This window comes from Mus musculus, chromosome 3, assembly GCF_000001635.26.
Source record: "Mus musculus strain C57BL/6J chromosome 3, GRCm38.p6 C57BL/6J".
Classification (NCBI taxonomy): Eukaryota; Metazoa; Chordata; class Mammalia; order Rodentia; family Muridae; genus Mus; species Mus musculus.
The window spans coordinates 85,539,582-85,564,188 of record NC_000069.6 but is presented as its reverse complement, the minus strand read 5'-3'; the positions used below and the strand labels follow the sequence as shown (position 1 = coordinate 85,564,188).

At 42.0% G+C, this 24,607-nt stretch overlaps 1 non-coding gene across 8 annotated transcripts in view; it reads left to right on the top strand.

Moving 5' to 3' along the window:
* Gm3740 overlaps positions 1-24,607 on the top strand; it is a 44,104-nt gene that overhangs the window by 9,805 nt on the left and 9,692 nt on the right. The window contains exons 2-4 of one of the 8 annotated variants that reach the window (XR_867406.2): positions 5,671-6,871; positions 19,633-19,682; positions 19,948-20,136. This is a non-coding gene — a transcript (predicted gene 3740). Of the gene's footprint in view, positions 1-5,670; positions 13,139-19,632; positions 19,874-19,947; positions 20,137-24,607 lie in introns of those variants that run through there. The other 7 variants (XR_003954512.1, XR_867407.2, XR_003954511.1 and 4 more) reach the window with 7 other exon arrangements.

Genomic DNA, 24,607 nt, shown 5'->3' with positions numbered 1-24,607 from the left:
TTAAAAAGTATTCCAGCTACAAAATGCTTTTGTGTTCTTCCCTAGGGGAAAATGCATTGAGACCAAAGCCAAGGCTTCACACCCCTGGGAGTCCCTGTCTCTTTCTCCTTTTCCAAACAGTATAAATCTCAAGAATGTTTTAGAAGAGGAGTCAGGAAAAACCAATAAGTAAATAAGGATTGGCTCCTGAGAGAGCACTTGACAGGCATTCTTCTGGGAGCTCATTGTAAAAGGCAATTTGGGGGACATAGCACAGTTTCCAGAGATATGATCCTGACCATATTAGATACCATCTCACACACACACACACACACACACACACACACACACACACACACACACAGAGAGAGAGAGAGACAGAGACAGAGAGAGAGACAGAGAGACAGAGACAGAGAGAGAGAGAGATATGAAACAAACAGCAGGTATTTAATAAATAATTGTGTTTAAAAAGTTTAAAATATATAACAAGAAATTACTTTCTAACCCAATATTTTAAGGGAAATTTAGGATTCTTTGTGCTATCACAAGTTAATTAATTGATTGTTCTGATTTTTAAAAAAGGTTTGTTTTTCAGTATATATGCACATATTTTTCTGTGTGTGGGTATGTTTGTGTGAGCATAGATATTCAAATGAAGCCAATGGAGGGCAATAGGTTCTGTGAGGCTGCAGTTACAGGTAGCTGAGATCTACCTGACATGGGCTCTCGGTGAGAGCATCAAGTTCTCTTAGCTGCCATGCCATGTCCACAGCCTCAATTGATCTGCTCCTTTGAGATGGGGGCTTTCTCTCCAGCCCAGGCTGACTTTGAAGTCATCACTATCTTGCCTCTCTCTCCTGAGTTCTGGGGATTACAGGCATGCACCACAACAACCTGACTTTTATGTTTATTATTATTATTATTTTAAAAAGATTTTGCCATGCTTCCCAGCTTGGTCTGAAACTGGTAGATTCATGTGATCCTTCTGCCTCAAGTATTTTAAACTATACATAATTTCCTAGTTACTGCTCTGTTGCTGTGAAGAGACACCATGACCAAGGACGCTCACAAAGAAGACATTTAATTGAAGGCTTTACTCAGAGTTCAGAGGTAACCCTGAAAATCATGGTGGAGCATGGAGACAGGCAGGCAGGCATGGCATTGTAGCTGTAGCTGTAGCTGTAGCTGTAGCTGTAGCTGTAGCTGTAGCTGTAGCTGTAGCTGTAGCTGTAGCTAAGATCTCACATCTTATTTGAAGATGGTGGCGGAGAGACTGGGTTTTTGAAACCTCAAAGCCCATCTCCAGTGACACACCTCCTAATCCTTCCTAAAACAGGAGCCAAACATTCAAACATTTGAGCCTTTGGGGGCCATTCTCTTTTAAACCATATGTAGATAGAAATCAATTCTAGGGGAAACATGAATATTTCTTCCAATATACTTGAAATTTAGGATCATAGATACAGAGCAGTTAGCTGCCATATATCTAAGCAACTTTATCATTCTTAGGAAGATGTTTTGTATAATAATCACTTTTCTGTCAACTTGTGAAGATGCTGGGCTCCTGCATGTGAAAACTGCTAGTTTCACAGTGTGTCCCTAGAACCCTCCAGACCTCTCTTTCTCTAGTCCCGGCTGGGTTAATATCCAGACACAGCCTTGGTGCACTACCTCGGAGGTGAGAAATTGATATGTATCATAGTGATGGCTTGCTCTCACATTAATATCTTCCATCTTTTCAACTGGATACACTTACTCCTTTTATGGCTTAAGTGAAAAAAAGGATGAAACAAAGGTGAGAAGCATTGGTCTAGAAGTGCGAGCAAACCTGCGAAGGCAGCCCCTGAGGTACGCCTCCTCTACACAGGTCCGGAAACGTATTGCTATATGCCTTTTGGGAACTATCCCAAGACAGTCAGAGGATCAAAATTATTTCTTCATGGCCATTATGCAGCGTCATATCTTACAAAGCCAAAGGAATAAATTCCAGACATGCAGAACACACATCCCTTCAGCCTCTCTCAGGCAGTCTGTCAACGCTTGCAGTATTGATGTGCGAATCCAAAAGGGCAGCCAGAGCCTTAAGACTTTTTCTGCTTCACTGTTCCTTACTAGCCAACCTCCTAGTACAGTGGAATAGGAGAGCCACAGCCAGGCTTATGTCCTCTACATAGCCTTCCCTATGCAGGCACTTTGGGACTAGAGAAAGAAGTGGAGGAAAGGATGTAGAGGAGAGATGCAGTTGGACAAAGCGGCAGAAAGAAGGCTCTCTCTAGGAAATCTGACACAGCCGCCGCCTGGCCCTTAACTGGTCAAACACATGCTCCCGTGTGTCTCCCCTTCTCAACCTTCCTCTCTTTCCCTTCCTCCCTTATGGTTTGTCCTCCACAGCTGAATGCTTCAGAGTTCTTTCTCTTTCAGAAACACCATGACTCCTGTCAAACCCCAGTTTAAACTTTTCAGAAAGGCTCTGAAGCTGTCATCTCTGTAACCGAGATCAACAGTCTGTCATGGACTGTGGCTTTTCACTGTCTGCTGGAGCCCTCCACCTGGAGATCCTGCAGGCACTTTGAAATTAATATATCCACAACTTCAGCATCTTCCTTCTGGAAGGCAACACGCCTTCCCTGGACTCTTGTTATATGTTTCTCTGTTGATGATAAGACATTTCCTGTCATTGCAGTTATAAAGATTGAAATTCTTTCCGATTCTTGCTTCCTCTATACCCAGGTAACTAAGTGGAGGTTGTGCATATAGCAGGAGCATGGGATTGAATTCAGGGTGAAACTCGAGATAGATTGGGTTGAGGTGTTGATGAGACAGTTCACTAGATAATTGAGAGCCAGTGGAATACATCAGTCTAGAAGTCTAGAAACTGTAGCTCTAGCACTTGGGAGGTAAAGGCAGGAGAATCAAGAGTTCAGGTCACTCTTACCTACATAGTAAGTTAAAGGACTAGAAGGACTACACAAGATCCTATCTTGCCTAACCTCCAAAACAAACAAATACCCCGCAAAATATGCAGGGTATATTAATTACTTATCAGAAAGTTTGACATTGGCTGTTCATCCTAATGCCCAGCTTATTAGTGTCATACACATTGCTTTAGTTATTCTGTTCTTTGAATTTCTGTGTAAATTTTGCAATCAACTTGTCAACTCTATAGAAGTAAGTTTTGGGAGTTTTGATTGAGATAGGCTGAATCTATATCCAGGGAGAAAAGCTTTCTTAGCGTGGTTGAGTCTTGTTTACCTTACTTAGTTCTTCAATTTCTTTCTAAGATGGTTTGTAGTTTCCAGCGCAAGTGTCTCGGATAGTTCCTTGCATTTATCTGCCAGCACCTTATGTTTCTGGTGATACTTAAGTGATGGTGCCTTAATTTTTGTCACATTGTCTTTTACTAGGATATGGAGATACAATCAACTTTTTGCATGTTGATTTCATTTTCAATGTTGATAAAAATTACTTATTACTTTTATTAGCTTTCTGGTGAATTACATCAGATTCTCTACATTTGCAATCCTATTGTCTGAAAACAGGGTTGATTTTGTTTATTCCTCTTGATTCTAGGTACATGTTTTTCGTGTTGATTAAGTAGAAGCTCTAGCTTAAGGTTAAATACAACCGGTGGTAATGTACATTCATTCTTTGTTGTTTAGGTCTCTGAGAGCTGGCTGAGGCCAATCAAGAGTTTGATGTCCTGATCCCTCCCCACACCCCACCCCACTCCCACCCATGCTGGCTTCCATTCTTGGAGTGGCAGAGCTACTCTACGCCATGTGCCTGTGCAACTTGGCCACCCTATTAGGACTGCTAGGAACTCAAACCCAGGGGCTTTGGAATGCAATGTTGTCACTGTCTCTGCTAAGCTAAAAGACTCGCTTCTAATTTTTTCTTAATCTTAAGGGGAAGAGCTATTTGAGGACATTTTGGTCAATTCAATTATCAGATCCGTGTTTGTGTGTGTGTGTGCATATTTCCATCTCGTGCCATTTTCTCTCGGCTTAAAGGACGTCCTTTAATATTTCTCAGTGAGCTCTGTTGTTGCAGAACCATTTGCAAACAGAATTAGCACGTCAAGGTCTTTACTTTGCTTTCATTATTAAATGGTGGTTGGGGAGGGCCTGAGTATGGAATTCTAGGCTAACAGTTGTATTTTTTTTCCCTTAATTTAAAGACATTGCTCTAATGTCTTCTGACTTCCATTGCTTCCAACAAAAACCTTGTATTTCGAGTTGTCCTACACATAGAATGACTTTCATCTTCTGGTTGTTTTAAAGATTTTTTCTCCTTATCTGATTTTAAGAAATCTTATTTAATGCTCCTTGTTCTTGACATTGATTTAGCCTTTTGTATCTATGAATGTATTGATTTTAACAAGTATGAAAGCATTTTGGCTATTTTTTCCCAAGCAACTTTTAATGATCTCTCCTTCCTTCTCCCTCTTTTGGGATTGTAATCTCATATATAACAATTTTTAAAACAGCTTAATTGTGTTTTAAATTATTTTTGAACCAGAGTCTCACTGTGTAGCCTAGGCTGACCCTGAATATATGATTCTCCTGCCTCAGCTTAGCAAGTACTGGGATTGTAGGAATTATATCACAATGACTGGCTCGTTTTTTTCTTTTCTTTTTTTTTTTTTTTCAGTTTAACTTTCTCAATGTGATTTTATTTGGATAGTTTCTGTTGTTATATATTCAAGTCTTCTAAACTTTTCTTCTACAATGTCTCATCTGCCATGGTTATATTTTGGGCACTTTGATGTCAGACATCTCTATCAATAAAGTCTGTGAAGAAAAGAACATCACTCCCTAGGTAGATAACCAGAGTCCTAAGGAAATTTTCCAAAGTGGTACTTAGTGCTATTTGATGTAGTAAGAGTTTTGATTTCTTTAAAAACTCAGTGTTCTTATGTGAATATGTTTTTGTTTTAATCTCAGGTGTGTGATAAGGTGCTGCTTCAGTTTGTCCACAACTGATAACTGTGATTGTATCATACTCTAGGGGAGGGGTGTGATTTTTGCCAGCTACAGATAATTTGTTTGGAATTCTGGGGACTCTTGAGAGGGTATAAATGGGAGCGCCCTGAGAGGGCCCGTGGCAGTGGCTGCTTTTGCTGATGCTGGATTGGCTGTTTGCTGTTTTGCTGTATTGCTGGTTGGAGATATCTTGACAATGAAGATTGGATTTGCCCCAATGTGCCTGATGCCCCTAATTAGCAGGAAGTAGTCTAAAGAGGTCTACACCCTCTTTTCCCTCTAACCGTCTTTCTCTCCTACCTAGTGTTGAGGGAGGGGATTGGGTTGAAGAAAGATGTAGATATAATAACCCAATAAAATAGAGCAAAAAGTATACCAACAACTTGACTCCTTTTTAAACTTTAGTTTTTACCCATATCATATTTAGTTCATTAAGCTAGGTAGAGCCTCATAATATATGTAATAACATTAATTTTAGATAAGCAGAAATCCCAAACAGCACCTTGAATATGTAAGACCTACTCTCTCACTGGGGGTGATCAGCCAGTTATTGGTGTTATTTAAAACAAGGACTTCTGGTTTTCTCCTTTTCTATCCCCAATCACAATGAACCACAGCCAAGTTTGCATTCCAGGCAGAGGAAAGAACCTGGTAAAGACCAGAGGCTTCTCCATCCAATAACTGCCTGTATCCCTTTGTCCACATGCAGCTGGAAGAACTACTGAAAACCCAGCCTTTTATCCCAGCACACTGCTGCCCTGAAGAAACCTGCATTTTGTTACCCAGGACAAAGGGAAGAATGCTTCTGTCATAGTTTGTAAACTCTGTATCTCCTGAACCATTTTCTTCTCGCCGCCCTCGCCCTCGGGAGCTGTGGTTCTCAGCCTTCCTAATGCTGCAACCCTTCAATACAGTTTCTCATGTTGTGGTGACACCAACCATGAATTAACTTTTGTTGCTACTTCATAACTGTAATTTTGCTACTATTATGAGTCACAGTATAAATCTGAGATGCATGAGATCTGATTTGTGACCCTGTGAAAGGGTTGAGCAGTGCTGTTCTAGAGGCAAGAAGGTCCACCTCTTGGCTGCCTTCCTCCTCACACAACAGCAACATTTCTTTGTAAATAATGTCTACTTATTTTACTACAGGAAATGAAGATTCTTTTTTTTTTTTTACTACTTGTGTTTGCCTATATGCTCTCTCCTCCCCACTTTTCTTCCAACATAATTATGCCATAATTTTACTCAATCAATATTTAATGCTTATATTATTATGCGCATGTTACTATTATTCCAAGTCGATCTGTGTAGTGTATTGTAGCTATGTACGACTTACATTTCCTTAAAAAACATTTAAATCTTCTACCTACTCCTCTTCTTTGACCTTGAGCTTCTAATATCTCTGCCTCCAACTCTCAAAAGCTAGGATAACAGGCACATACCACCATGTTCAGATTGTATTTATGATAAAATTTTATTGAATTATTTTTGTGTTTGCTTACAGGTCGTAGGTCTAAGCTTTTAAATATTATTTATTATTATTTTGTATGTGCATGATTGGGGGTGGGGGTGTGCTATAACCCATTTAGAGGTCAGAGGGCAGGGTGGTGGAACCTCACCGTGGGTTCCAGGAACTCGACTTGGGTGGTTAAGCCCCTTCTACAGAACTTAACTCTGAATAGTGTTGTTGTTTTTATTTTCTTTTAACAACATTTCAGGCAGTGATGATGCTAAACATGTAAGCTCAGCCCTCTGTGTTTAACTGTAATCTTCTATTGTCTTTTCAGGTTCTCCATTACGGACTCTCCACCCATCATATTTTCTTCAGCGTGTTTACAGAAAGATGAAACAAAGACAAGTAGATGAGAGCAGAGCACGGCCAGGTGCAGGGCCAGGAGCAGGGCCAGGTGAAGGCCCCTTGGGCACATTTACCCTCTGCTTATTGTAAGGTTCATTTATTTCAGAAGTCAGGGACAATAATGCCCACTTTCTGTAGTTGAAATTTGTTGCAATAAACAGATGAGGGTATGTAAATGAACACTACTGGAAAGATACATGGCAGCATATGAGTGTGAAAATTAAAATTCTCAGAAAGCAATGGGCTGGAGAGATGGCTCAGCAGTTAAGAACACTGGCTGCTCTTCCAGAGGTCCTGAGTTCAATTCCCAGCAACCACATGGTGGCTCATAACTGTCTATAATGAGATCTGGTGCCCTCTTCTGGCCTGCAGGCAGAACACTGTATAATCAATAAGTAAATCTTTAAAAAAAATTCTCAGGGACAGAGACCCTCCTGATGAATGCTTAATTTGAACTCCTTGTTTTTGCTTTTGATCAAAGGAAACAAAATAAGGCAAGAATCAGGTGAGATTAAGAGAAACAGTGGAAAGGAAGCAGCTCTAGGCAGTGGGGTGGAGCCAAAGGCTTCAGGCAGTGTGATGGCTGACAGGCAGGATTTGTACCCTGATACTGAGACCTACTGGGTGTCTTAGTCAGGGTTTCTATTCCTGTACAAACATCATGACCAAGAAGCAAGTTGAGGAGGAAAGGGTTTATTCAGCTTACACTTCCACATTGCTGTTCATCACCAAAGGAAGTCAGGACTGGAACTCAAGCAGGTCAGGAAGCAGGAGCTGATGCAGAGGCCGTGGAGGGATGTTCTTTACTGGCATGCTTCCTCTGCCTTACTCACCTTGCTTTCTTATAGAACCCAAGACTACCCACCCCAGGGATGGCACCACCCACAACGGGCCCTCCCCACGCCCCTTGATCACTAATTGAGAAAATGCCTTACAGCTGGATCTCATGGAGCCATTTCCTCACCTGAAGCTCCCTTCTCTGTGATAACTCCAGCTTGTGTTAAGTTGACTCACAAAACCAGCCAGTACACTGGGCCATCTATAAATGTCCTTGTCTGCAATGGGGAAAGTAATATCTATTATCAGTGTTTCTATAAGAAATAGACTTATTGGTCTAGGGAAATGAGTCAATAGGTAAAAATGCTTACTTAGACATACAAACCTGAGATCAAACTGAGAGCACTCAGGAGAAAGCCAGATGTGATGACGCAGGCCTGTGATCCCAGCACTGCGGAGGGAGAGGCAGACAGATCCCTGGGATTACAGACAGCCAATCCAGCCAAATCAGTGAACTCCAGGTTCAGTGAGAGGCTCTACCTCCAAAAAAAAAAAAAAAAAAAAAAAAAAAAGGTGAATAATTGAGGAAGACACAATGCTGACCTTTCACTCCACCTGCACACAGATGAACACACACACACACTCCACAAGTCTAAAAATAAAAGATACTTACAGGGATAAAAATAAGTTTTGTCGCACAGTCAGCATTCAACAGATGGTAGTAATGATGAGTGGTTAGGGCTTGTGTCTCCAGAGCTGCCTGTCTAGGTTCTACCTCATGCTATCATTTATGAGCCATGTGATTCAAAAGCAAATCACTCAAACCCTCTGGGCTTGTCTCTTCTGTAAGATGCTATAGTAACAGTAGCCACCTTAGAGGACAGTTATGAATTCTAAATATGTCACCCAATAGAGAAATGTGTAGAATTGAGCCCTGGTGCATCAGCACTGCTCAATAAACATCAGTTTATTGTTATTAGCTATAAGACAACAAGGCAGCTATTCCAATCATGCATCAAGTTTTCATTTGGGGTACAAATAAAGCTGCAATCTAATCTTTGTCCTCTGTGTCTGTTTGGACGTCTATAACAAAGTATCTTAGACTAGGTAGTTTATAAACAAGATAACTATTATTCATAGCTCTAGAACCTTGGAAGTCCAGGACTATGGTACCAGTAGATCTAGTGACTGGAGAGGGGCAGTTTCTCACCAATGGTGCCTTCTATGACTTCTCAAAATATAGAAAGGCAGGTGAGTTCCCCAGGCCTCTTTAATACAGGGAATGACCACCTTTAAGTGATCAGAATTCTCATGACCTCTAGTAATCTCTCCTAACTGCTCATAATCTCTTAGCAGAGATTAGACTTCATTTTATTTAGGGTAAGGGAACACAGATAATGAAACCATAGCATGTATTCAATAGGTTTGTGCATAATAACAACACAGATTATCTTTCCTGATAACAGGTGGCTCATTAGCTAAAAGACCTCCAGTCCCAAGACCATAGGTGTTATGAAGGGGGAACCTTTGGTGGCCCATGCTGAGATGTGCCCCTGAGCAACAGACCTGGTGTAAAAGAGGTCTATAGGAGGAGGGGGAGGGGAGAGGACCTGGGGAAGGGATAGAGGCAGGCAAGTGAGAATATAGACAGGCAGATAGACGGGAACAGAGCCATGAGGACAGAGAAAGGGGACAGAGAGAGGGGCACACCCTAAGAACAAGAGAGGGAACACCAAGGACACACAGAGAGATAGAGTGGCAGCACACACCTGTCACACCTGGCAGTGGCCTCAGGTCATGGTGCTTAAGCTAGGTTCCTGAGGTCAGGCCAATGGAATCACCTATATGCTGCTAACAATAGATCTTTAAGCCAGGAGTAACGGGGCATTTGAAGACATTCTGTGCTTTGGTAGCTAGTTTTATGTCAACCTATCACAAGTAAAAGTCATCAGAGAGGGAGGAACCTAAGCTAAGAAAATGCATCTATAAGATTGGGCTGTAGGCAACCTTTAGAGCATTGTCTTAGTGATGGTGGAGTGCCCAGCCCAGCCCATTGTGAGTGGTGCCATCCCTCTGCTGGTGGTCCTGGGTACTAACTTCTGTCTTAATGTTCTATTTCTGTGAAGAGAAAGCATGAACGAGGCAACTCATAAAAGAATACACTTAATTGGGAACTTGCTTACAGGTTCAGAGAGGTAAACCCTCATCATCATGGTGAATGTGATGGCAGGCAGAGAGGCATGTGTTGGAGAAATAGCTGTGAGTGTACATCCTAACCTGGCAGTGGGGGTGGGAGGAGAGAAAAGCCTATGGGAGGGCATTCTCATTCAAACCACCACAGACTCAGAAACCATCACCTTACCACTAGCTGTAAAAATGAGTATGTACAACAGATATTGAACTTTGAAGTCACCCTGTCTTCAAACCAGGTACCTACTCCCACCCAATACCCAGAGTTATCTAGAGGCACCTGCTAAGCGTCTCAGCAGCCCGAACTCTACCCCATCTTAGGATCAGCACGCAGCTGCTGTACCTCAGGACTGGCAGCTTTAGATCCTAGCATGGTTCCCAGAGACTGAGAGGGCAGCAGTGCCCACACACTCTGTGACTAATTTTTGAAAGAATAACCTACTAATCAGCGTGGGAGGGAGCAGAACAGCGAATGTGCCTGTCTTCATATGGTATCACACATCATGTAATACAAATGTACTATCTAATTCAGCATGGTTTCTTCCCTCCCACACTCTCCCTGCGATGGCTTAGTGTTTATTTCTCTTCTGAGAACTTCTCAAAGGTGTGGACTAATTTTCACCACTGGCTATATGTGGATTGGATAGATGAACACACTCATCCATTCAACGCGTATTTGCTGAGTCATAAGCATCACTGTGGAGTTGTAGGAGAGCTTGAGACAGACGTGCCCTGTGATCCCACGGGGCTCCCTGTTTAGGAATGAGACAACAGACAGCTTCCAATAAGAAGCTGAATAAGGAGATCCCAGAGAGCAAGTGTGATAAACCCTCAGGAGCCTACTGAGGCAAATGTCTGTGGCACTTCCCTGTAAGGACAAAGCAGTGTGTCCTGTGTCCCCGAGTTTCATCTCTGTGCAGAAGGTCCCTACAGAGGAAAGGAGGGATCCAGACTGACCTGAAATGACCCAGTCCTCCCCCAACGCTCGAGCAGCAGCATGGCTTAACTGCATTAGTGTGTCCTGCCATTGTCTGGAGGTGACAAGACGTGGCCTCTCTAACCGATGGGTTTACAGGAGTATCCCAGCCAGTCTCTGCCCTGTGACTGTAAGTTTAAAGATACGAATCTCAGATTGTTTGAAGTTAAAAAAAAATCTCCATTCTTCTATTCCCTTTCTTTTCTTTCACTTTCTACACTAAGTAAGAAAGTGCCTCTTCCAGAAATGACCTGTATGAGCCCATCTTTCCCTGTAAGGAGAAAAATGAAAGCTGCCACTGCCTGAGTCCTGACAGTGGAAAGCCTGTTGTATTTGTAAAACATATGTATATGCAGGGAAATTATTTTTTTAAAAAGAATATATAATAAATGTATTTTGACTGCTTTATGTGCCTAAGTAATAAAAGAAAAACAAACTTAATTGATCTAAACCAAATGTGCCCCTTGATGCATGTAGAAACTCCCATGGAGATAATGGAAGGTTGTGTTTGGATTTCAGCATCATGTGTGTTATCCAAAGGCAGAGACTGGTATTTAGTACACGTGAATGTGTTCTGCATCCATATATTAGGTTTTTGTGTATGCCTGTGATTTCTGTATTTCTACTGATAGCCTGGGATGGAGAGGAGTGTTGAGAGCTGAGCTGACTGGCAGAAGCCATGTGAGTAGAGTAGAGGGCTAGGAGCATTTGTGCTCTCATTTCTCCTTGGTAAAAGGTCTCCGTGAGTATGCTTGGAAAAACATTTTAGGAATTTCCATGGTGGTGATAACTTCTAGTTCTCTGTGATTGTACCATGTGGGGCTGAAAAGGGGCAAATAGCAAATGCCCTTTGCTTCTCTGCTTAGCTTTGTTTATGAGCCTTGTTCTGTAGACATATGAGCTAAAGTAGGAGCAGAAATAATGAAGGTATGATAATAACTTTCTCACCAATATGATCAAATGCCTGGCTCAAAGGAGGAAGGCTTTACCTTGGTGTAAAGTGCCCCAGTCCTCTATGATGGGAAGGGCACAGCAAAGCAGAAATGCTTGGAGTGTAGAGTGTGGGGTGTTATATTTATATCATGAGAGATAAGAAGTAAGAGAGAGTGGATGGGATCAGGGACTTTCAAAGTAATGCCCCTGCCTAGTGACCTGCGTCTTCCAGGTAGGGCCTACCTCCTTAAGTTTACATCATCTCTCTAAAATAATGTCATCGGGTATAAGCCACGCATTCAGCACATGAGCCCGTGGGTAACACATTATATAACCATCTTCCTCATCTGTAAAACCAAGGTTCAGAATCCAAGAGAGGGAAGCACAGACACTGGGGACTGGGGGAGGGCGCCCCTTCAAACTTGTACTAAGTCTAATTTTGTCAAGTGAAATGATCAAAACAAATTACATATTTATTCTAGGCACCCATGGAAATGGTGAGGGCAAATTATTCCAACGCAATTACTCTTCAGAAAAGAGTTATTATTCAATTTCTACTCTTGCTCTTAATACTTCACTTATATTTATATCCCTAATGCTATCAGGACACATTAATCCAAGCAAGACACCAGCCAAGAATCTCAGCTATCATTTATATTTGGTATGCTTTTCTACATGCATTTACAACACCAATTAAAGCACATACATGCAGACAGACAGACAAACAGACCCACAATCACATGCTCCTCCCTCACCCACAGCAGAGCCATTTGTGACAGGCTAATTCCTAGTAGATTCTCAGTGGATTGGTTTCACAGCTTAGCTATTCATCGTCAGACAGGGAGTCTGTGTTCTCCCACCCCCGACCCCATGCACTTCCAGTTTGCAGAATGGTGCCAGACTGGCATCTTGTCTTGTGACTTGATAACAGATTCCATTAATAGTGCATCCAGTGGCCCTGACATCCAGTCCTGCTCAGCTGGGGGCATCTGGCAATTAGTGCCAGCCTGGAGAACTGCAAGGGCTGTGGAGCCAGTGCCAGGTCATACATAGAGGCTGACTGTGGTCCACAACCTCTGTATGCACAAGGAATTGCAAAAAGGGAGCTTTGAAATGAAATGAAAAAAAAAAGCTGAGGGAAGATATTGGGTCCAGACCTTCTTCATATTTGCCATCCCACTTTGTGAACTCTGCGGTGAAACAAAACTACCACTGTATCTCTAGGCTGGGCTGAAGCCTAGTTCAGTGGTCTATTTATTCCCCAGCACATGGCTGGGGCCCGGTGATTGTCATTATCATTATTAATGATGGTAATCATTGACAACATGGTAAACAACTTGAAAAGATCTAGCTTCCTGAAGGGGAAAAAAATGTAAGTCACTGTAAGAATGACTCTTTTACATGGGAATAAATAGCACATTTGTGTCTTGGTACTTTAAATTATGTCTTTGCTTGCCGAGGCTGGAGGGCATAGGGCTCAGTTTTAAACTCCAATAAATGAACAAATGGATTAGCGTTAGGCAAAGGGTGCATGTTGATCAAAACCAGCCATTTGGACTTTGGGTCCCTAATTACACATAGCCTTCCCACTTTCTGCCCCTGGTCATTCATTTCTGAATCTGCAGAGCTAGCCCTCCCCAGAAGAGGAGAGAATCACTTGCTAGTGCTGGGATTTTAGGTCATGGCAACTAAAATAGCTTTTTCTGCACAAAATCCCCCTCGCTAAAGCTGAAAATGTAAATATAAGGAAAGCAGGGGCAGAGAGGATCTGGAAACCCTTGACCCACCAGCCAGCTTTGCACACTCCAATAATATGAAAGCCAGAGCTAGATCACCACTCCCTGGAAACCCGAGTTAATTACTTTTTCCACAACACTTGCCAAAGATACCGCTCCGTGGTCTCATTGTGTCCCTTGGACCTGTATCAGGTAACATTTCTTCATGTAGCAAATGTGTTTACCTGGGTAAATAATTTCAATTAAACTGGGACTAAGGCTAAAAAAATATTGTTCAACAATGAAGAACAATTGCTCAATCCCTCCCCCCCCTTCTCTTTCTGTGGCTTACAGTGCTGTCTAAGACTGGAAGCAAAACTCAGACATGATCTATGGGGCTTGATGCATATTGCTTTTTGAAGTACTTTGACATGAATGTATTTGTGCAACCGAACTCATTTGTTTTAAGAGATGGCAGCCTTAGATTTTTACCTAGAAAAAATCCTTTAGAATTCTAAATATTCATCCGGGGTCTGCATTTGGTTTTGGAACTTAGTAGAAAAAGATATGAATCCATGTCAACTAAGAAAGCCCTTCTTGAAAAATCAGCTCAGTGGACAGTGTCATCGCGGTGAAAGCAATAATAATAAAGATGATACGGTCTCCTTAGAAAGCAGACCGAGAGTTTCCAGGCCCCTGTTTGTGCAGGACACCAGGAGCTGCACCACATCGCCACTCTGTGAATTCTCATTGCTCCCCCACAGCTCATTTCCCAAGCCTTCTTTTTTTAATGCCCTAAAAGCAACCTGCACACACTTAGAGAACACTGTACCCTGTTTTCAAGCCTTGACACTGATTCTTCATCTTAGACAGCTATGCAACTGGAAAACTTCCTCTCCTGCACTTTGAGATTGAGTTTCATCTTTGTCTACCACATGCCCATCTCCTTCTAGGGCCTTCTAAGCAAAGAGTTTGACTACAGTATGCATGGGATATTTTTTTTTTCTAGGGCTCAGCTTTGTTTTGGCAAAGCTTGCCACTTCTGAGCAGCTATTGCCTCCAACCACTTCTGAACCACTCCACAGAGAAAAGAGCATGCCACTGTCTAGGCAAGGAGCCTTCCCTGCGCTGTGTGAATGCCCTGTTGAGGCCCCTCTTACAGCGTATTTGTAGTTCCTGAAAGTTACCACTTTAAAAAAAATGTGACCATCTTAGTTACTTTTCTATTGCCATGATAAAACACCATGACCAAGGCCGCTTATAAACAAAGAGTTCACGGGGGCTTTCTTTCAGCTCTAGAGGGTTAGAGACAGTCCATCATGAGGAGCCCAGAAACAGACAGACAGGCCTGACATTGCAGCAGTAGCTGAGTCAAAGTCTACCCCCCAGTGACACACCCCTCCAACAAGGCCATGCCTCCAAATCCTTCCCAAACAGTTCCATGAACTGCAGATCAAGCATTACAATATGTGAACCTATGGGTGGGAGGCATTTTTATTCAAGCCATCTTGGTGACATAAAAGGGTAACCAAAAAATGACAGATTGGTTCCTATAAAGATTTTGAGGGGCACTCTGCTGCAGGTCTCTTTCCTAGCTTCTGGTGGTGGCCAAAAATCTTTGGTATCTATTTTCTTAAGGCAATATGGGTCAGTTAACTGTCCATTACTGTGACTAAACATCTGAGATAATCATGTACAGAGAGAAAGGTTTATACTGGCACATAGTGCTGGGGGTTCGGTTCATGGCCAGCAACCATGTGGAGGAAAAAGGGGGTGAAGTAAGGTTACATCGGCAGAGATGGAAAAGGAAAGGAAAGATGTGTGTGTGTGGTGATGTTTCTTTTGATAGCAAATCCCTAGTGAGCTAATTTGTTCTTCCTACCACTCAACAGAGCCATGTTCTGGGGAGCAAGCCTAAACACAAGCCTTCGGGGGACATTCAAGGGCTAAATATATCTTACAATATAACTCCAATCTATGTTCCTTCATTTACATAGGAAGTTCCCTGTGTCTTGTCTGTGTCTCATACCTCGTTATGTATCAGGACAGCAGTCACAGTGGGCTAGACTGCTCTATGACATCATTCAACTTGAGTCCATTTGCAAAGATCCTATTTCCAACTATGGCACATTCTCAGCTATAGGACATCAGTGCTTCATTGAATTTCAGGGGTGGGGGTGGGAAACAATTCAATTCATGATACCATAAGCATTTTTCACACTGTCTCTTTTCTACTTCACTGTGCACTGAGGATAGTTCTGTGTCTGCTCTCTTTAGCCCAGCACCAGAGACATTACGGTGCTCAACACATGACTGATCATGAAGTAAACTCTACATGTTCATAATGACCAGGTCATAGTTTGTTGGCAGTGAAAAGAAAGACACCTTACTCAGTTATCCTGTGGAATTGTCAAATGGAATGGGTAGAAGCAATATAATTTCACTTTGTAAAACTTGTTTCAATATTCCAGTAAACCTGGTAGGTAGGTATGTTCAAGGAAAAGATTCGCAGGCTTAAAAAAATATGCTGTCTAATTTCTTTGCAGTCAACTCAGAATTTATATTTAATAGTACCGGAGAGTGGCTCAGCAAAATTCTTCTTGGAGCATCCTCGTGTGACATTTCAGGGTTGATTTGAAGGGGCAGGGTCCTCAGGTGGGCAGTCCTTCTGGAGTTCTGAGCAGATGGGGACACAGTTCTCAGTTCTCAGTGTTACCATCAATGTCTTCATGATCACCGGGTCCCCAGTGGAGGAGTTAGAGAAAGGACAGAAGGAGCTGAAGGGGTTTGCAACCCCATAGGAAGAACAACAATACCAACCAACCAGAGCACCATCATCAACCAAGGAGTACACACGGAAAGACCCATGGCTCCAGCTGCAAATGTAGCAGAGGATGGCCTCGTTGAGCATCAGCAGGAGAAGAGGCCATTGGTCCCATGAAAACTCAATACCCAGTTCAGGGGAATTCGAGGGTAGGCAGGGAAAAGGGAGGGAGTAAGTGGGTGAGTGGGTGGGTGGGGGCACACCTTCATAGAAGCAGGAGGAGGGGAGATGGGATAGAAGGTTTCTGGGGGAGGGGGGATCTGGAAAGGGAATGTAAATAAATAAAAATATCCAATAAAAAGTGACTAAGCACAAAAAAATTAACTGCAGCAGCCGAGGCTGGTCCTCTGTGCCCTCTCTCTTCTCCTCCTTGAGCCAGGGCTGGTCCTCTGTGCCCTCTCTCTTCTCCTTGCCTCCTTCATCTTCCCAAGCTTTCTCTTTAAGAGTTCCCCTGCACCACATGCTCCAGGAGTCTCGAGCTTCCCTGGCATTTCTGTCTAAGGGAGAAAGGAGTCGCTTCTCACAGCAGAGGAACACCATTATTGGCCCTTAATAAAGTGGATATTAGAGTAATTTGGAAAATCCTCTCAGTGAAAATGCCTGGCTTGTAAAACTATTGTTTTACTGCATAATCCTATTTGGCACATCAGACCCTAGTGTCAGCCTCCTGCTTTTTCTGCAATTTCAACTTTTAATCTCCTGCTAAGCAGATGGACACCTTGGGCCTACTCATACAGAATGAACAGGGGAAGCTGATTAAGTATTAGGGGCCACTTCCAATTTGCTGAGTAATTACAAGTTACTCAGTGACAGATGCCAAAGAGGGACTGTACGGAATGAGGAGACAGCAGGAGTGATCTGGGGGGGGGGGTTTCAGGAGCACTTCCTAGCCCACCAAATGACCCAGGAGGTCGGAGAAGACTTAGGCAAGTGCTCTGAAGGAGCATTTTAGCATCAGTGAGAGGTCATGGACACATTCTAGTGCCACCTTGAGCCGTTATGAATTCAACTTTACTCTGAAAACGTTCCTACTTTTTCATATGGACAACTGTTCTCTAAGAGATTTAGTTTGGGGTAAGCTTGTAAGCACTATTAGAAATTTATTTTTAAGCTATTCATTTTTTTCAGGTTTATTTATTTTATGTATGTGAGTACATTGTCACTGTCTTCTGATGTCACACATCAGAAAAGGGCATTGGATCCCATTAGAGATGGTTGTGAGCCACCATGTGGTTGCTGGGAATTGAACTCAGTACCTCTGGAAGAGCAATCAGTGCTCCTAACCTCTGAGCCATCTCCCAGTACCAACTCTCAGAAACGTTTAGCTAGTGGTTTGTGTGTTCTGTGTTTAAAAGATCCATGATTTCTACTGTAGAACCCAGAGGATACAGGAGGGAGAGCCAGACTCTTCTGTGAAGCTGTAGGTAACGCTCAGGATGTGATCCCTCACAATTCATTTTTATTGTGGTGTGTGTGTGTGTGTGTGTGTGTATGTATATATGTGAATGTCTCTGTTGTATGTGTGGTGTGTATGTGTGTGAGTGTGTGTGAGTTGTGCGTGTGTTAGAATGTATGTATGTATGTATGTCAGAGTTATGTTTGAATATATGAGTATGTATGTATGTGTATGAGAGTGTATGTGAGTGTGTGTGTATGAGAGAGTGTGTGTTTGTGTATGTGTGTGTGTGTGTGTGTGCTCCATACATGTATTGGTAACCATGAAGGTCAGAAGAGAGTGTGTCAGGTCCCCTGGAACTGGAGTTACATGTAGTTATCAGCTATCTAATGTTGGTGCTAGGAGCTGAACTCATGTCCACTGAAAGAGCAGTAACTACTCCTAACCACTGAGCCATCTCTTCTGCCCTGTAATCCCCCAAAGTACAGCACATTGGTACGCAGAGTATTTTTTTTTTTGCATACCAGAATGGAAGAAGCTAGGAGAGTCTTAGACACAAACATATTTCTTGAGTCTCTGCCTTCTTGTTTCTAGTTCTTCATCCCCACTGAGTTGGTCATAGAAACTAGGATAGATCTCCCCAAAGCAAGTCATAAAACTTGGAAAGCCCTCTGACGTCTGTCACTCTAAAGGGCCCAAGTTGTCCTGCTTCATACACAGGGTGTAGGAATGTCTTACAGAGACCAAGAAAAGGGTATGAATAGTGAGCCCTTGAAGAGAGTCTCTGCATGCCCAGTTTATTATCAATAGGGCATATTTCTGTCCAATCATGTTTCTCTATAACCATCCATATGTTTCATCAGACTTAGCATAAAATGCAGCTTTCCCTGAGCCTTTCAGCGTTAATTTTTGGAGACTCTCAGGTCACATAAAACTTTGAGAACATTTGTTCAGTTCTTCTGTTGTTAATCTGTCTTGTTAGACAGGTGTCAGCTTTGACCTTTGCAGTAGGCAGGGAGGAATCATTGCTTTTCTTTCCAGGGCTCTCACAGTGGTTCTCGTCCTTGACTGCACATTAGACCCACCTGGGGAGATTTGCAAAGACACACACATGTAAGAGTGTGCGAGTTCGTTAGTATTTAAAGCCTGGCTCCTGGGCTAGTATTGAGGGGTTTAATTCTGGGAGGATTTCCTTTGTATTTCTGTAATCATGTTGGCTCTTGCTCCCTGGGTTCTCAGTTTTGGTGCTAGCTGGTTTTTTATGTACTCTTTGGACCTCATTCTCTGTGCCTCCCCTCTCAGTTTGGCCAGAACCTGTGCCATAGTATCAGACAGATGAGCACATGCAAGACCTGCAGTGCCATCCTGCCCAGTGTCACAATGCCTGAGCAAGCATGGGTATTTCTTCCAGGTCATGCCATGGATGACAGGTGACTTGTAGCAGCGGTGCCCAGCTGAAGGCCCAAGCTAGAACAGTTTTCTTTACATCCTGAATGCAAATATCTTCTGCCTATGTGGTCTTTGCTCACCAAATGCTTATGTTTTTATTTTACTCAGAAGTGAGAGCATTAACAATAAAAGTATTCATCTTATTTCTTGAAGTCCTGTAATTCCCTTGTTCAGATTCGTCAGTATTTGTGGAACAGGCCCACTTTGGTGCATTTGGTTGGTGTGGCCCATGAGAACCTGGAGTACTGGCAACTGAGATTTAAGATTATTTATGTGTGAATGCAAAAGGAGCCAGGGAGAAGGAACTACCTAACAGAGGGACCCAGAGACTAAAGATTGGGCAGGTATCCAGAAGCACTGGCTTGTCCCTCCTCCTTTCATTTGCTGGTTCAAGAAACACTGATTGTATACCACTGAGTTGTATGGGCTGGGTATGTAACTGACTCACTGTGGGGATGCCTTAAATATTTGTAGAACGAGAAAAAATGATTTGTGAAATAAGTGTATTATTAATTGCTTTGACTGATGTGTTGTCTCTTATTCTTCGCAGGTCCCTCTGAGACGACAGTGGATCAAGGACTCCTGTCCTTGTCTCTCCAGGTAACCTGTTCCTCCAGGCTGTGCACTGGAATGACATCATTTCTGTCTCATCCCTAGGTCCAATACTAGATCACTCTGTGGGTTTTCAGTCATAATACTGAAAAGTATAATCATTTCACAGTTCTCTACTCCCTAGGATAAATTGGGGTTCACTTCAAAGTTGTTTATAAATGATTCATACTCTACTTTTATATTTCTGTCTCATTTTCCTGTTCATGTTTCTATTGCTCTTGCTTACGTTCTGTTCTTTCTCCATTTCCTCCAGCTATTTTCCTTAGGATGAAGAATGAGACCTGGTAACAACAAACCCTTCCTTTTAGAAAAGAACTTACAGAAAAAAAGACTATACATACATACATACGTACATACACACATACATGCATACACACATAAGTTTATGTGTATGTGTATATATATATGTATATATATATGACACTCTTTTCTTTGTGTGTGTGTGTGTGTAGTATATGTGTGATTGCACATGTGTATGTCTGTATACATGTTTATGTACAGAGTTCACAGGTCAACATTAGTGTCTTTCTCTACCATTCTGCATGTTATCTTTTGAGGTAGGGCCTGTCCTAGACCCGGAGTTCACCTATTATCTAGGCTGATTGGCCAGTGAGCCTTAGTGACTCACTTTTGCTGCCCCCTGGAGTTAAGGATGTGAACTTCAGTGCCCAGATTTACATAGGAGATGGGGATCAAGCTCATGCTTGGCTGGCAGGCACTTCACCTTCGATGCTAACTCCCCTTTTAATCAATCATGAGATATGGTGTGGATTTCCCAAGCAGATAAAAGGAACCCACTAAAGGAACTCTGCTGCTTTTAGGGTATGGCTTAGCCCTGTGCTCCCAGGCTTAACCACTGGACAGTAGATGCTGGATCAATGTTTACTTTAATAGCAAGACAAAAAGCAAGGGGTCTTAAAACCTCAAGAAAGTTAGGGCAGGTCAGGGGTAAACTGTTTGCTAAGCATGTGCAAGGCCTAGGTTCAACCCCAGAATGAAGAAAAGAAAGGAAGAAAGGAAGGAAGAAAAAAGAAAAAAAAAAGAAAGGACAAAGAAATAATTGAAATGGAAATCAAGTTTTAGGGTCTCTGTGGGTTGTTTCTCATTTCTGCCTTTTTTTTTTTTCTATCAGCACTGGCAATTGTAAATTGACTGCATTCAATTTTAAATTTACTAATTAATAGGTAATTTATTTTTCATGAAAAAACATTGTTTGACTAGTTATCAAATTGATTTCTTCAATTAATTTCAAACTTTTGACTTATTTTTATCTTACAAGCTTGGTCTAGATGTCATAATTATTCAAATAAATTGCCCATATAAAACTACTGAAAAGTTAAATAGCAAAGCTGAATCAAACAACAGCAGTAGTAAAATCTGAACCTGGGAATCCTTTTCCAGAGAAGGGGGCTTTTCTGAAACGAGAGTGATGTCCCCTTGCCCTAGTCAGGGTTACTGTTGATTTGGCTTACACTTCCCCATCACAAACCATCATTCGAGGCAGTCAGAACAGGAACTCAAATAGGGAAGGAACCTGAAGGCTGGAGCTGATACAAAGTCATGGAGGAAGGCTGCTTACTGGCTGGATTCCCCTGGCTTGCTCAGGCATGTTTCTTTTCAGGACCCAGGATCACTACCCGCAATGGGCTGGGACCTCCCCCATCAATCACTAATCAAGAAAATGCCCAACAGTCCTGTCTACAGCCTGACCTTATAGATGCATTTTCTTTTCTTTCTTTTTTCTTTTTCTTTTTTTACATTTTTCTTTCTTTTTTTTGCCTCTTTTACATTTTTTAATTAGATATTTTCTTTATTTACATTTCAAATAACCCCCTTTCCTGGTTTCTACTCTGAAAACCCCCTATCCCTTCCCCCCTTCCCCTGCTCTCGAACCCACCCACTCCTGCTTCCTGGCCCTGGCTTCCCCTACACTGGGGCTTAGAGCCTTCACAGGACCAAGGGCTTCTCCTCCTATTGATGACCAACTAGGCCTTCCTCTGCTACATACACAGCTGGAGCCATGAGTCCCACCATGTGTATTCTATGGTTGGTGGTTTAGTCCCTGGGAGCTCTGGGAGTACTGGTTACTTCATATTGTTGTTCTTCCTATGGGGCTGCAAACCCCTTCTGCTCCTTGGGTACTTTCTTTAGCTCCTCCATTGGGGACCCTGTGCTCCGTCCAATGGATGATTGTGAACATCCACTTCTGTATTTGTCAGGTACTGGCAGAGCCTCTCAGGAGACAGCTATATCAGGCTCCTGTCAGCAAGCACTTGTTGGCATCCATAACAGTGTCTGGGTTTGGTGATTGTATATGGGATGGGTCCCCAGGTGGGGCAGTCTCTGGGTGGTCATTCCTTCAGTCTCTGCTCCATACTTTGTCTCTGTAACTCCTCCCATGGGTACTTTGTTCCCCCTTCAAAGAAGGATAAAGTATTCACACTTTGGTCTTCCTTCTTCTTCAATTTCATGTGGTTTGTGAATTGTATCTTGGGTATTCTGAGCTTCTGGTCTAATATCCACTTATCAGTGAGTGCATATTATGTTTGTTCTTTTGTGATTGGGTTATCTCACTCAGGATGATATCCTCCAGATACATCCATTTGCCTAAGAATTTCATAAATTCATTGTTTTTGATAGCTGAGTAGTACTCCATTGTGTAAATGTATCATATTTTCTGTATCCATTCCTCTGTTGAAGGATATCTGGGTTCTTTCCAGCTTCTGGCTATTATAAATAAGGCTGCTATGAACATAGTGGAGCATGTGTCCTTATTACATGTTGGAGCATCTTCTGGGTATATGTCCAGGAGTGGTATAGCTGGTTCCTCAGGTAGTACTATGTCCAATTTTCTGGGGAACTGCCAGACTGATTTCCAGAGTGGTTGTACAAGCTTGCAATCCCACCAACAATGGAGGAGTGTTCCTTTTCCTCCACATCCACGCCAGCATCTGCTGTCACCTGAGTTTTTGATCTTAGTCATTCTGACTGGTGTGAGGTGGAATCTCAGGGTTGTTTTGATTTGAATTTCCCTTATGAATAAGGATGTTGAACATTTTTTAGGTGCTTCTCAGCCATTTGGTATTCCTCAGTTGAGAATTCTTTGTTTGAGAATTCTTTGCTAAACAAAAAAATGTACCCCATTTTTAAAATAGGGTTATTTGGTTCTCTGGAGTCTAATGTCTTGAGTTCTTTGTACATATTGGATATTAATCCACTATATAAACAAACAAATAATAAAAACCCATATGATCATCTCATTAGATGCTGAGAAAGTATTTGACAAAATCCAACACCCCTTCATGATAAAAGTCTTGGAAAGACCAGGAATTCAAGGCCCATACCTAAACATGGTAAAAGCAATATACAGCAAACCAGTAGCCAACATCAAACTAAATGGAGAGAAACTTGAAGCAATCCCACTAAAATCAGGGACTAGACAAGGTGCCCATTTTTTTTAATCTATTCAATATAGTACTTGAAGTCCTAGCCAGAGCAATTCAACAACAAAAGGAGATCAAAGGGATACAAATTGGAAAGGAAGAAGTCAAAATATCACTATTTGCAGATGATATGATAGTATACTTAAGTGACCCCAAAAATTCCACCAGAAAACTCCTAAACCTGATAAACAACTTCAGCAAAGTAGCTGAATATACAGATAACTCAAACAAGTCAGTGACCTTCTTCTATACAAGGAACAAACAGGCTGAGAAAGAAATTAGGTAAACAACACCCTTCATAATAGCCACAAATAATATAAAATACCTGGGTGTGACTCTAACTAAGGAAGTGAAAGATCTGTATGATAAGAACTTCAAGTCTCTGAAGACAGAAATTGAAGAAGATCTCAAAAGATGGAAAGACCTCCCGTGCTCATGGATTGGCAGGATTAATATAGTAAAAATGGCTATCCTGCCGAAAGCAATCTACAGATACAATGCAAACCCCATCAAAATTCCAACTCAATTCTTCACAGAGTTAGAAAGAGCAATTTACAAATTCATCTGGAATAAGAAAAAACCTAGGATAGCAAAAACTATTCTCAACAATAAAAGAACTTCTGGTGGAATCACCATACCTGACCTCAAGCTGTACTACAGAGCAATTATGATAAAAACTGCATGGTATTGGTACAGTGGCAGGCAGGTAGATCAGTGGAATAGAATTGAAGACCAAGAAATGAACTCACACACATATGGTCACGTGATCTTTGACAAAGGAGCTAAAACCATCCAGTGGGGGAAAAAATCAGCATTCTCAACAAATGGTGCTGGCTCAACTGGCAGTTAGCATGTAGAAGAATGCAAACTGATCCATTGTTATCTCCTTGTACAAAGCTCAAGTCCAAGTGGATCAAGGACCTCTACATAAAACCAGATACACTGAAACTTATAGAGGAGAAAGTGGGGAAGATCCTCAAAGATATGAGCATAGGGGAAAAATTCCTGAATAGAGAACACCAATGGCTTTTTCTGTAAGATCAAGAATGGACAAATGGGACCTCATAAAATTGCAAAGCTTCTGTAAGGCAAAGGACACTGTCAATAAGACAAAAAGGAAACCAACAGATTGGGAAAAGATCTTTACCAATCCTAAATCTGATAGAAGCATTTGCTTAATTGAGGCTTCCCCCTCTCAGATGACTTTAGCTGTGCCATGGAATTGACAGGGAGTCAGCTGTCCTGGCTAGGTTTTATCTGAACTGTACATACAAACACATCATTTTTCAAGTAGAACCTTTCTTTTCTTATTTATCCTCAAGACAACGTCAGAATATAAAACATAAATAACTTTAAAAGTCTCACAGTCCTTATAAAGTCAGCCATATTAAAAGGCCTCTTTAAAAATTCAAAATCTCTTTAAAATTTTCAAAGTCTCTCAATTGTGAGCTACTGTAAAATCAAAATTGA